At 40.6% G+C, this 12,693-nt stretch overlaps 1 pseudogene; it reads right to left on the bottom strand.

The window, feature by feature from the left end:
* Positions 1–7,354: 7,354 nt before the first annotated feature.
* Positions 7,355–8,595, bottom strand: LOC116474502 (pre-mRNA-splicing factor 38A-like; annotated as a pseudogene).
* Between the last annotated feature and the right edge of the window lie 4,098 nt (positions 8,596–12,693).

The raw sequence follows: 12,693 nt of genomic DNA, 5'->3' as shown, positions 1-12,693 counted from the left end.
AGGTGGGCACCTCCTCATCTACAGCCCCAGAGCAGGGTCTAGGAAGAATGAGAATGCCAGACCCTGAGTTCTCATGACAGGCTAGCCCCAATGCGGATTTGTAGCTTGAATTTATTGTATCGAAATATTGAGACAGAGAGAGAGAGGAATAAAATTTTTTTAAATACCTCATATTGAGAATGTATTTAAAGTAACCCCAAGATCAATAAAGTATAGTAAGCATATATAAATACTCTCTGAAGAGACTCTCCTTCACCCCCCACATCGAAGAATTACCAAAAATAAAATTCCATGGATCACAAGCAGCTCAGAGGGAAACCGTCACTAAACACTTGATGGAGAAACAGAAGACACAGCAGTCAGAAGAAAAAGATCATGGAAGTTCTCAGATATTGGAATTATCAGAAGTAGAATATTAAATAATTAAGTTTACTATCTCTAATTAACAAAGGACAAAATTGAAAATATTTGGAGGGCCTAAAAATGTATAAAGAATTATTACACAGATTTGAATAATTAAATAAACCTGTTAGAAATAAAAATAAGAATAATTAAAATTAAAACAAAAGCAGGTATAAGAACAGATTAGACACAGGTGAAGAAAGAATTAATGAACTGAAGGATGATTCTGAAGAAATTATTCAGACTGAAGCAAGAGAAATAAAGTTACAGAGACAAGAAAGAGAGAATAAGAAAGATGGGGATAAGATAGAGGACTAATAATGCTCCCAATTTTTAGGGTCTAATCAGAGTTCTAGAGGAAGAAAGAAAAGTAATGTAGAAGACACAATATTTAAAAGAGATAATTGAGAAGAACTTTACAGAACTGATAAAAGACATCACTCCAATTCAAGAAGACAAGTGAATCTAAAGCAAGATACATAAAAAGAAATCCACAGCTAGACATATCATAGTGAATATGCAAAATATCTAAGAAAAAAGATTTTTAAAGTAGCCAAAAAGAAATGACAGATAATCCTCAAGGGAGCGACAAACTAACAGCTACCTTCTCAACTGCAGCAAGAGAAGACATTGAAATTACATCCTTGATGTGCTGGGGGAAAAGAAAAGACTATTAACTTAGAATTCTATACCCAGCAAAAATATCATCCAAGAATGAGGACAAAACAAAGACATTTTCAGACATGCAAAACCACAGAGTTTGCCACCAACAGACCCTACAAAAAAAAAAACTGAAGGTTGTACTTCAGGAAAAAGAAAAGTAATTCCAGACTGCAAGAAAGAATCTCTAAGCTTCAAGATGGAATATATTATAATGTGGGAAATCAAAACTAAGACTGCATCAGGCAATTAAAATGTCCTGAGTGGTTTAAAAAATAGAATTAAAATACAAGACAATGATATCAGATAAATTAGGAGAAATATAATTGCAGTTGCTGTGTTCTAAGTATCTTTGAAAGGAAAATGAAGATATCATTTAACTTAGGCATTGTTAAACTAATAAGCACTTTTTAATTTCTAGGCTAGTGACAAAATGGAAATAATGTATACAAATTCCAAGTAGAAGAAAAAACAGAATGAGAAAAAAGGCAAGAAATAAGAGAAAGAAGGGACAAATAGAAAATAAAAAGTACTATAAAAGATTTAAACACATATACATGGGCAATTACATTTATAATTCATAGACTAAATGCTTCTCATTAAAAGGAAAAGATTAGTGTACCAGTGATATGGTTTGGCTCTGTGTCCCCACTCAAATCTCACCTTGAATTGTAATAATCCCCCTGTGTCAAGGGCAGGGCCGGGTGGAGATAATTGAATCATGGAGCCGATTTGCCCCATACTGTTCCCGTGGCACTTAATAAGTCTCATGGGATCTGATGGGTTTATAAATGGGAGTTCACCTGCACAAGCTGTCTTGCCTGCTGCCATGTAAGACATGTCTTGCTTCCCTTTTGCCTTCCGCCGTGATTGTGAGGCCTCCCAGCCATGTGGAACTGTGAGTCAATTAAACCTCTTTCTTTATAAATTACCCAGTCTCTGATATGTCTTTATTAGCAGCATAAGAAGAGACTAATACAAGCAGATAAAATGAAATGAAATTTGACCATAAGCTGTTTGCAAACAGCACATCTAAAACAAGATATAGAGAGGTGAAAACTAAAAGGATGGAAAAGAATATGCATTTAAGTATTGGCCAAAAGAAAAGTATATGGTATAAGATATATTAATCTCAACTATTTAATTTTTAAAAGATCTCTTCATAAATATGAGAAAATAAAGTCACAAAGAAGATATAACAATTGCATATCTGTTTGTATCTCATAGCACAGTCTTAAAATACATAATGCAAAAACTGACAAAATTATAAGAAAAAACAAACTAGAATCATAGTGAAAGATTTTTCACACAACTCATTCAATAACTGACATATCTAGCGCATAAAAATAAGAAAGAATAAGAAAGTTTTGAACAACATAATCAACAAGTCTTACCTAATAGACACATGTAGGATGCTTCACCCAGTTACCATGGAATACATGTTCTTTGCAAGCTTGTGCACAGATTGACCATATGCTGAGCTATAAAGCAAGTTTCAACAAGTTTCAAAGATTATCATAGAGATTCTCATTATCTCACCACAATGTAATTAAGCTACAAGTCAAAAATGAAAAGTTAACTAGAAAATTCTTGGGTATTTGGAAATTAAGAAATATACTATACACAAATGGCAATTCCAGGTTGATTAAAATACCTAAATTTATAAGGCAAAACTATACAAATTGTAAAAGGAAAAATAGGCAAATATCTTAATGACCTCAAGGTAGAAAATACTTTTTAAAACATGACATATAAAAACAAACCATAAAAAATATGGTTGTTAAATTCAACCACACTGCAATGAAGAACTTCAGTTCATCAGAAGACACCATAAAGAGTGAAAAGACTAAGAATAAAGATCTTTGAAATATCAGCTGGGTGCAGTGGCTCATGCCTATAATCCCAACACTTTGGGAGGCTGAGGCTGGCAGATCACTTGAGCCCAGGTGTTTGAGACCAGCCTAGGCGACATGATGAAACCCCATCTCTACAAAAAATACAAAAATCAGCCAGGCGTGGTGGTACACACCTGTAGTCCCAGCTCCTCAGGAGAATAATTTGTGCCTGGGAAGCAGAGGTTGCAGTGAGCCAAGATCATGCCACTGCACTCCAGCCTGGGCAACAGCGAGACCCTGTCTCCATAAATAAAATAAATAAATAAATTTTATATAATTTCCATGTGTCCTGAAATATTCTCTCTCAAAAAAGAAAAAAAAAATCATGATATGCACTACCATGAGAAAGGTGATGTGGTTAGAAACAGGGAGGAGGAGTGAGAAGCAATGAAGGTGTAGATAAGCTCTGAAGGCTTAGCCAACAGTATCTGCTGACAGTTTGAATGTGGATGTGGGAGAAAGAAAAAAGTCAAGGATAACTCCATGATTTTTGATCTACACAAAGGTAGAATTGGCATCCACCAAGGAGCCATGAGTGGGGCCATAGCTGGGGTATGCTTGGAGGAGTTAGCCTTGGATAGAAGTTTGTGATGATCATGAGACACTCAGGTAGAGAAGTCGAGTTGGCAACTGAATATGTGAGTCTGGAGTTCATGAGACAGATCCGTGCTAGGGGTATAAATGAATTTTGGCCTAAGATATGAAAATAGTAGCATTTCTATGAGCTAAGATGGGGAAGGCTGTAGTGGGAGTAGGTTTGGAGAGGTGACCATTTGGATGTCAGTTTTAGACTGGTTAAATTTGAAAACCTAAATGGGAATCTTGAGGAAGCAGATCAAAATATGAGTTTAGAGTTCAAAAGAGATGTCCAGTCTGGAGTTGTAAATTTTAGAGTCACCAGTGTCTAGATGATGCTTAAGTGCATGAAGCAAGATGAATTACTAAGGCACAAGTATGGATAGAGAACATAAAGGGCCAGGCACAGTGGCTCACACCTGTAATCCCAGCACTTTGGGAGGCTGAGGTGCGTGGATCACTTGAGGTCAGGAGTTCGAGACCAGCCTGGCCAACATGGTGAAACTCTGTCTCTACTAAAAATACAAAAATTAGCCAGGCATGGTGGTGGGTGCCTGTAATCCCAGCTACTTGGGAGGCTGAGGCATGAGAATCGCTTGAACTCGGGAAGTGGAGGTTTCAGTGAGCCGAGATCATGCTGTTGCACCCAAGCCTGGGTGACAAAGCAAGACTCCACCTCAAAAAAAAAAAAAAAGAGAGAGAGATTGAGAACATAAGGGGCGCAAGAGAAGAGCCTTAGGGCATCCCAACATGAAGAAGCCAGGGAGGTGGGGTAGGAGGTGAGCCAGAGTAGGATGCCATGTGGGAGGCCAAGAGTAAAAGCATGTCCAGGAGTGATCCACTGTGCCAAAAGCTATCAGCCATGATGAAAATATCTTCACCACAGTTACGAAATAGTTGGTGCAAGTCATTGAAGCCAACACCAAATATTAAAATCCCAAACCTATGCTATTTCATTCATTTTTTTAAGTTTTAGTTTAAGTTCAGGGGTACAAGTAGAGGTTTGTTAGGTAAACTTGTGTCTCGGAGGGTTGTTGCACAGATTATTTCATCACCCAGGTATTAAGCCTAGTACCCATTAGTTATTTTTCCTGATCCTCTCCTTCCTCCCACCTTCTACTCTCCAACATGACCCCGTGTGTGTTGTTCCCCTCTATGCATCCATGTGTTCTCATCATTTAGCTCCCACTTATAAGGGAGAACATGCAGTATATGGTTTCCTGCTTCTGTGTTAGTTTGCTAAGGATAATGGCCTCCAGTTTCATCCATGTTCCTGCAAAGGGCATAATCTCATTCTTTTTTGTGGCTGCATAGTATTCCATGGTATATATGTACCACATTTTTTAATCCAGTCTATCACTGATTGGCATCTAGTTTGCTATTGTGAATAATGCTGCAATGAACATATGTGTGATTGTGTCTTTATGATAGAATGATTTATATTCCTTTGGGTATATACATTCTTTACATTGAACTTCTTATTCTCATTCTTAATGATTCCATAAAGTCCACTGCTCTGTAAAAGTTGGTTCAGTATCTAAATATAAATCAAATCAATCAAACACCCAGAGTGATTAACAGAGAATAATTAAGGTTGCCAAGCACAAAAAAGATCCAGATACTGTCCAAAGGCCTGAACCGAGAAAACACAAAAGGAAGGGAATTGCAAACTACTTGTTGAAAAAACGTCTCCTATTCGTCTGTTTAGCATTCACTTGATGGTGAATGTACTCTCCTTTGAGAAGATTTTAACATTGCATTTCAGTAGGAGTACTCTTAAAAGCAGCATTAATACCTATGATTCAGGAAGATCTTTTTCAGAAATGCCCAGAGCAATGAACCATTGTCTCTCTTCTCCCTAAGAGTCTCCCCTCCTCCCCATCTTCTGTCCCAGACAGTATTTTCCCAAGCCAGCTTAGGGAGCAGGACTATGCTACCTTGACAGAAATATTCCATTACCTTTAAGTGACCTTTCTCTGATACTCAGAAATTGAGTGCTTCAACTGTAGGTCAGGCACAGGATGACTTTACTAGTGCTCCCTGAAAGACAAGGCTGATGAATGGCATTTGAACCCTGCTTCCCTAATCCTTCAGGCAGAATTAGAGGCTCTCCATAAGGGTAATCCTGAGTGATTCATGATGCCTGCTTCAGCACAGTCACACATCATAGAAATACAAATTGACAGTTCGCACACATTGGCCTCATGGTGGTATTTACTTAAAATCCTCTCAAGTAAGCTCCCAATGACTGCTGTGGGGACAGCTTTCTTTGGAAGGCTAACAAACAAAGAAGCACTAACTTGTCATATCCGGCCACCAGACTTGCAGGTGCATGGAAGCCTTTGGAATATTCTGCTCTCTTTCTGCCACTTGTCACTTACCTCCCATTGGTTCAGGCAATTGGTTTGTTGGTTGACTGCAAGGATAATCCTTTTAAAAACAAAGAAACAAAAAAGGTAGTAAAACTGAGACCTTTGGATAACCCCTTTGGCTTGTCCTGGAGTTTAAGTGGGACCAAAAAAAATCAAGGCAATGAAACAGTAACAGAGGTGAGGAAGAGATGGACTGTTAATAACATGGTAGGAGAAAACAGGACACACTTGAGTGTGTTCATAAGCTCTTGTTGGTGAATCTGTAAAGGGCAAAACTGATAAAGAGACCCCCAAGAAAACATCTAAGTCCATTATTTTTCAAAAAAGAAAAGGTGGGTAGTATTGAAAAACCAATAGGCAAGTGTCAACTGTTTTCGATCTACATTTGTGTTCTCCTCACCAGCAACCCCACTGCTTCTATGTCAAAAACAGAGGCCGGGCGCGGTGGCTTACACCTGTAATCCCAGCTCTTTGGGAGGCCAAGGCAGGCAGATCACGAGCTCAAGAGATGGAGACCATCCTGGCCAACATGGTGAAACCCCTTCTCTACTAAAAATACAAAAATTAGCTGGGCATGGTGGCACGCACCTGTAGTCCCAGCTACTTGGTAAGCTGAGACAGAACCCAGGAGACAGAGGTTGCAGTGAGCTGACATCGCACCACTGCACTGTAACCTAGCTATACAGAGCAAGACAATGCCTCTCAAAAAAAAAGGAAAGAGAAAGAGAAAGGAAGGAAGGAAGGAAGGAAGGAAGGAAGGAAGGAAGGAAGGAAGGAAGGAAGGAAAGAGAGAGAGAAAGAAAGAAGGAAAGAAAGAAAAAGAAAGAAAGAAGAAAGAAAGAAAGAAGGAAGGAAGGAAGAAAGAAAGAAAGAAAGAAAGAAAGAAAGAAAGAAAGAAAGAAAGAAAGAAAGAAAGAACTTATCACTTTGAGAAATATTAAGGTCGCCCACACAGTCGCATCCTGATGGCTAACCCTGGATGCAGGAAGAAAAAGAAAGATGCAGTATTTGGAAAAGCGTGGAAGTCATGTCAATAAAATCAGAACCCACTCAGAACTGCATCAATACCAGCTTTTGCATAGACGCCTTTGGTGGTTAAACACAGTGAGAAATAATCTTTTTAGTGGCAGTGGGGAGCTTCATTTCCATCGTGTGTAAGCCCATCATGTGTTGACTTGAAAGAACTCCCCTTCTCCTTTCTGGCTTTCTCTGACATTCACCCTATTGCTGGCCCCTCTCCCGTCCAGAGAATGAAGCTGCATCCTTTGGAGATTAAGGAGGAAAGAAAACGCCACAGAAGCAGATCAAGAGGTGGTAAGGCTCCAGGCAAAAGCCTACAGGAGAAAAACTGTATTCTTCAAGTCGCCTGTCTTTACCCTTTGTGCATGACCTAATTAGGTTTTTGCCCTTTTCAAATTCTTTTTTTTTTTTTTTAACAGGTGTGTCCGGTTTAATAAAAAGGGAAAGGGTCATCAGGTGGCCACATCCTATCCTTGTCATTCATATCCCCAACCTTTAGATCCTTTCTATCCTCGTAAGTTTGAATACAGTCAAGGTAAGTTGGGTCAGAAACTGTTGTTGATTGTGATTAAAAAGAGATACAAAACTCAGCACCTCCTTCATTGAAAATAAAGGTTGAGAAACTTGATAAGAAAAAACGAAAATATTCTTATAGCTGCCTGGGGAGATCTTAATCCTTCCACATAGACAGATATCCTCATACCCAGAGGAGCCCTTGTGGACTAAAACCAAACCGAGTCCAATACTCATTCCCTCTCGAGCTCTTCTTGTGGCTCTTCTTAGACCTTTTGGGAGACTTTGAGTGGCTCCTGTATCTGTGACTACGGTGAGGACCTGGGGACTTGGAACGGGATCTGTGCTGCCGATCTCGGGATCTGCTGCAGTGACGTCTTGGACTCTTGCTGGGATGCCTTTCTCTGCGGGAGAAAGGGCTTCTCCTTTTGGGAGATCGATTCCTCCTTCTGGGAGACCGACTCCTACTCCTTCTGTAGCGCAGTGTGGGAGAGGGACAGGGCTTGTCCAAGTCTCCGTAGCTTCTCTGGCGGTGATCAGGTGATGGCACTCTTTCCGACTTCTTGTCCTCCTCTTTTTCCTCTTCACTGGACTCCACGTCATCCATGTCCTCTTCCAGAGCACTAACTCGAGGCTCCAGTTGCTCAGCTTCCTCTAATACCTAGCGTTTCTGTAGCCGGGGCAGAATGATATCACAGACTCTCTCACTGTGCACTAGTTCATCAATAAACTCACCTCATGCATCAGTTCAAACCCCCATTTCGGTTCTGGCTCTAGATTTTTCGATAGTCATTGTACAAAGGCTCCAAGCACTTGTAGCAATTAATTGCAGTGCCCGTCAGCCTCATGTAAAGTGCCCCCAATACGTGGACATACTTCATTTTCGATACACTCTACAATGATACCTTTCTCGGATTGAATTTGAAGCATCTTCAAGATTAAACACAGAAAGGGTGTTGGTTTTATGTTGCCACCATAGACGCCACCCACAAACATAACTCCAAGGCTTTATCGACTACAAGTTCAGCCATAAGTCCAAAGCACTCCTCTTTCCAGTACTTGGACTCATAGATTAGCGTTTGAAAGATCTTCTCCACCAGATATTGAGGGTTGGTGCCACGGACGCTGTGCGCATCCTTCAGTGTACGGTTAGCCATTTTAGAATGCCTTTGATTCTACTTCCGTCGGGTCCTTTAATGCGTCACATCCAGGTTCAGAAAAAACAAAAAACAAACAAACAAAAAACACCTGGAGGGATGGAGAAAGGTGGAAGAAGTTTCACCAAACAGCTTAGGAGACCATCTTGAAACTGGAAACACTGCAGCGCTCAAATTCTTAAATAAATTCCACTTAACTTTTTTTTAATTAGGCACAGTATTTTTATTACGATTAACTGGTGATCTATCATTTTTACCATGTGGATAGCCCCTTTGGCTTAGACACACTGTCCTGAAGTTTAGATGGCAGGAAAAAATCCAGGCAATGGAACAGTAACAAAGATGGGGAAAAGATGGACTACTAATAACACAGCAAAAGAAAGCCCGAGATGCTTGAAAGTGCTGATAAGCACTAAGATGTGTTGTTGACATAGCGCCACATCAGTGCTCTACAATCTGCTTACTGCATTCTGATGGTTGCATAAACAACCTTCTGAGTGACCTGGTGGTGGGCATCAGGGCTCTCCTGGGTTCTGATTGGTTGGATGTGCTTATGGTTTGATTGGTCTGAAGTTGCAGATGTCCAGGGATAAGAGTATAGGTTAGAGTGGCTGTTCTCACAGAAGTTACCAAATGCTATGGTTTGCATCTGTGTCCCCACCCAAATTTCATCTCAAATTGTGATCCCCAGTGTTGGAGGTGTTGGAGATGGAGCCTGGTGGGAGGTAATTGGATCATGGGGTGGGATTTGTCAGGAATGGTTTAGCACCATCTCACTGGTATTCTTCTCGTGATAGTGAATTCTCATGAGACCTGGTTGTTTAGAAGTGTGTGGCACCTCGTTTCTCTCTTGCTGTTCTGGCTATGAGAAGTGCCTGCTCCCCCTTCACCTTCCGCCAGGATTGGAATTTTCCTGAGGCAGAAGCCGCCATGCTTCGTGTACAGCCCATGGAGCCAGGAGCCAATAAAACCTTTTTCTTTATAAATGACCTAGTCTCAGGTATTTCTTTATAGCAATGTGAGAATGAACTAATACACCAAAGTTTTATATTTTATATCAAACATCTGTGCCTCAACCATGGCCCTTTACAAGGTAAAGGTTTCTGAGTCATCCACAGAGCTGACCTCATCCTGGGCCAGAAGCATGTCTAAAGTACTTCTTCTTAAAGCTGAGGTATCTGATATTTACTCTTCAAAACTTACTCTACTTTGTATTTACTCCTCAAAACCTACTTGTAAAGTGGACCCTCAAAGGTTACACAAGCCCACTCTCTGGCCCTTGAGCCCTTTATGACTAATGTCATACAGCTATAATTAAGCTGTGCTATAATCAACAAGCTGACAATTCAGCGAAAACTTATCCCTGGCAAGAGCTTCTGTATGGCACAGGAAGTGCCATCTGGATGACACAGGAAGTGCCCTTGATTGATGGGAGAAGAAGGATTCGTGGAAAGAAAGACAAGGGAGTACAAGATGGTGTCATGGAAAAGGTAAAATATTGACTGTGATGTTTCTCCTCTTTCCCCACTACCAAGTTATAAAGTGTGTGTTCGTGTGTTCAAAGCAACTTAGGGATTCCTAGATGTTACTGAGGGTGTGCCAGAGATAGGATGACTGACTGTCAGATTTGGAAAGAATGCAAGTAAAAGCAGCAGAGGTGAACTCTCAGGAAACTGAGACCCAGAAGTTTAATTGCCTGTGAAAGAAACCAGAGTAGAAAAGCTAAACCAAGAAGTTTCCAGCAGCTTCATTCACCATGAGCGAGGTCACCAACAAAAAGGGGGAATTTGATGACAGAGGGGATTTTGGCTCCCAAGTGCCACTGCCTGACTTTATGTTAATTTTATGTACATTGTCTTCCCCTCATGTTTCTGACAAAGGCTAACAAAATAATTGTGTTCACCACACCAGTCCCATATCTCAGATAGTTCTAGAGGCATTGGGAAAAGAGAGGGAACAGGGCAAGGAAGATTTCAACACTGAAAACCCAGAACCAACACAAATACTAAAGTCAATGTTTTCCTGGCCAGGATTTAGTCGTGATCTTGCTAGAAGATCTTGTAGTACAGTAGACAAATTTGGCCACCTCAGCCTTTTTAATAATTTGAACCTTTGAGTTTACTTTGGGAAAATACCAACTGTCACCATTCTCAAAGTGTTCATGACAACATTCCATCCTTTAACTACAGTCCTTCATCCGCAGTCATTTGGTGTATTTATTTTTCAAGCAGGCAAAGCGTGGTACTCAGAAGAGCAGAATCATTTGCAGTTCAATAGAAATGTACAAATAATTAAAAGACATTTTAAAGCTCCACAGGAAATGCTACAGTGGAGCTCAAGTAGTGTTTTACTTCCTATATATCTCAGAATATGAGTCAACCCAGCCTAGAGGTTGACCTGAATTCTGGCATAATTACCTATATAAAAAGTTGGATTTCATCCCAAACTCAATAAGTTGCCCTTCGGATGGCAGCTGCTGCCTTCCAAGGCTGGGAGATCTCTAATTCCCACTAGAGAGACAGCCCTGGCAGGATTCAAGGCTGACTGAGGTCATCTTTGCCCAGTCATTCCTGACTAAACACAGCATGGAATTGGAGGAAAGAACGCGGCTGAGGGTACACCCAGGAGAGAGGTCTGCATTCACCAGGGCTCTGTGTTGCACACACTCTAACTAGCCTAAGCAGAAAATTTATTAAAGACTATTAGGAAGCTCACAGAAGTTCCTGGAGAGCCAGAGAATTAGGCTCAAAAGCTATCCAGCCAAGAGCAGTCCGCAAATTGTCCTCCCTCTGCAAACTGCTGAAGGTACAGTCCCAGAACACTTGGGTCCACCACAGCACTTTCCAGAGAGGCTCAGTGTCTCTACCACCCTCCTCAGCAAAACGGAATCTGTGCCCATCTCCAGCCTCTGAGACACATCTAAATCCAAGCCTCACAAGTGGCCGTGTCCAGCTGATAAAATCCTAGCTGGAAAGGGAGATGAGAGGGCATCTTCTGGCTTCTTTCCACCTGCCCACCTTGAGGCAGAGATCATGGTGTGGGAAAGTACAAAAAAATTAAACAGACAGACATGATAGACAGATATAGAAGATAGATAGATATAGAAGATAGAGAGACAGATAGATGATAGATAGATAGATATAGATAGATAGATGATAGATAGATAGATAGATGATAGGATAAATAGATAGATATAGATATTAGATAGATATATAACATATATCTGTGCTAAAAGGGAATGAGTTCTCAAGCCACAAAAAGATATAGAGATGTAGGTACATTTTCATTCTTGCAAATTCATGGTAATATTGTGAATAAATTAACATAAAAATCCATCTTCTCCCTCTGCAATTTTAATTCACACTCATTTGTTTAAATAGTCATTTCCTGTAAGAATGTAATATCCTAGTGAGTAGGATTCTTTGGAGTTTTTTGTGAAGCTTTCCAAACCTAATAGCACAATTCCAAGCATACAGATGTGCAATAAATATCTGTTGCAGATATTCTTTTAATTTAGATTTAATTTAGATTGATTTCATGTCTACTAGACATTGAGGATACAAAGGTAAACAAGACAGAGTCCCAGAATCTAACCTGCTTTTGGTGGCTACTAAACCTGTGTCTCACGGGAAGGATAGTAGTCACCAAGACCCTGTGAGAGGCACTTTGGCAGCAGAAGGACAGGATGGAAAGTTCAGAAGAAGGTCCCTATTCTGGTGTTGGGAAGAGTGTCTGCAAGGACTTCCCAGTGAGGTAGACAGAAGGGTACAGGGGAGCCCAGGCAAATGGGGCAGTGAGAGAGTCTGGGACCACAGTCATTCAATGTGGGCATCATTCAACACCCACCTCTGAGGAAGGTGCATTCAGCCTTTGGGTTTCCACCCAGCTACACAGTCACACCAAGGACAGGGAGTGAAAAAAGAGCCAAGTTGTGGTGGAAGTCAAAAATTATCGTTAATATTAACTTCTCAAAATACTGCTTTGGAAGAAGTTGTCATTTTCAGCAAATCAGTCACAGACAGCATCACCTCTACAGGGTCAGTGTCAGACAGTGTCACTTCTACGTGGCTCAGTAACGTGATGGACAGTGTCACCTCT

This window comes from Hylobates moloch, unplaced genomic scaffold (assembly GCF_009828535.3).
Source record: "Hylobates moloch isolate HMO894 unplaced genomic scaffold, HMol_V3 SCAFFOLD_2, whole genome shotgun sequence".
Lineage (NCBI taxonomy): Eukaryota > Metazoa > Chordata > Mammalia > Primates > Hylobatidae > Hylobates > Hylobates moloch.
The sequence above is the reverse complement of the archived record's forward strand: the minus strand, read 5'-3'. Positions and strand labels throughout refer to the sequence as shown.